Genomic DNA, 583 nt, shown 5'->3' on the forward strand with positions numbered 1-583 from the left:
TCAGAAATCATGGGTCAAGAACATGCTTTCCTGGGTGTATATGCAATTCAAACTATTCAAAGTCCCCAGACACGAAATTAAAAGCAAACCTCACGCCGAGTGAAGTGAAGACCTGGGGGGGTGGGAGGGGTTGAGTAGGATGGGGTTCGGGTTGGAGCGTTCAAAGTTGGAGCTGGACGAGACGGGGGGAAGGGGCAGTGGGGCGCAGAAAAACCAGAGGCAGAGGGGCTGAATGAAAGGGGTAAGGGCGTGATCCCTCTCCAGCAGTAGAGGGGGTGCGGGAGGGTTGTCGCTAAACTCGAGCGCAAACCCCTCCCACCACCCCCCTCGCGTCTGATGTGATTTGGAGCGTTAGCCGCAAGCCTCGCGCCTGCGGTCCTGCACTCGGCACTCGACACGGCGCCACCGGCAGCGCTCTCCACGACATGCAAGCGCACTCCAAGCGGGGGGCCCAGGTGGGGGAGGGTGGTAGAGTGGAGTAGGTGGAGTGAATGAGTGAATGAGTGTAGTGAGTGTAGTGAGTGGAGAGAGTGGAGAGGAGTGAATGAGTGTAGTGAGTGTAGTGAGTGGAGAGAGTGGAGAG

The 583-nt window shown here is 57.8% G+C and overlaps 1 protein-coding gene across 5 annotated transcripts in view; it reads right to left on the reverse strand.

Annotated features, from left to right (window-relative positions):
* Positions 1-583, reverse strand: part of LOC113218049 (receptor-type tyrosine-protein phosphatase N2) — a 52,681-nt gene that overhangs the window by 49,139 nt on the left and 2,959 nt on the right. The window lies entirely within an intron of this gene.

The sequence above is a fragment of the Frankliniella occidentalis genome, unplaced genomic scaffold (genome assembly GCF_000697945.3).
Source record: "Frankliniella occidentalis isolate FOCC.00 unplaced genomic scaffold, Focc_3.1 Scaffold434, whole genome shotgun sequence".
NCBI classification, from domain to species: Eukaryota; Metazoa; Arthropoda; class Insecta; order Thysanoptera; family Thripidae; genus Frankliniella; species Frankliniella occidentalis.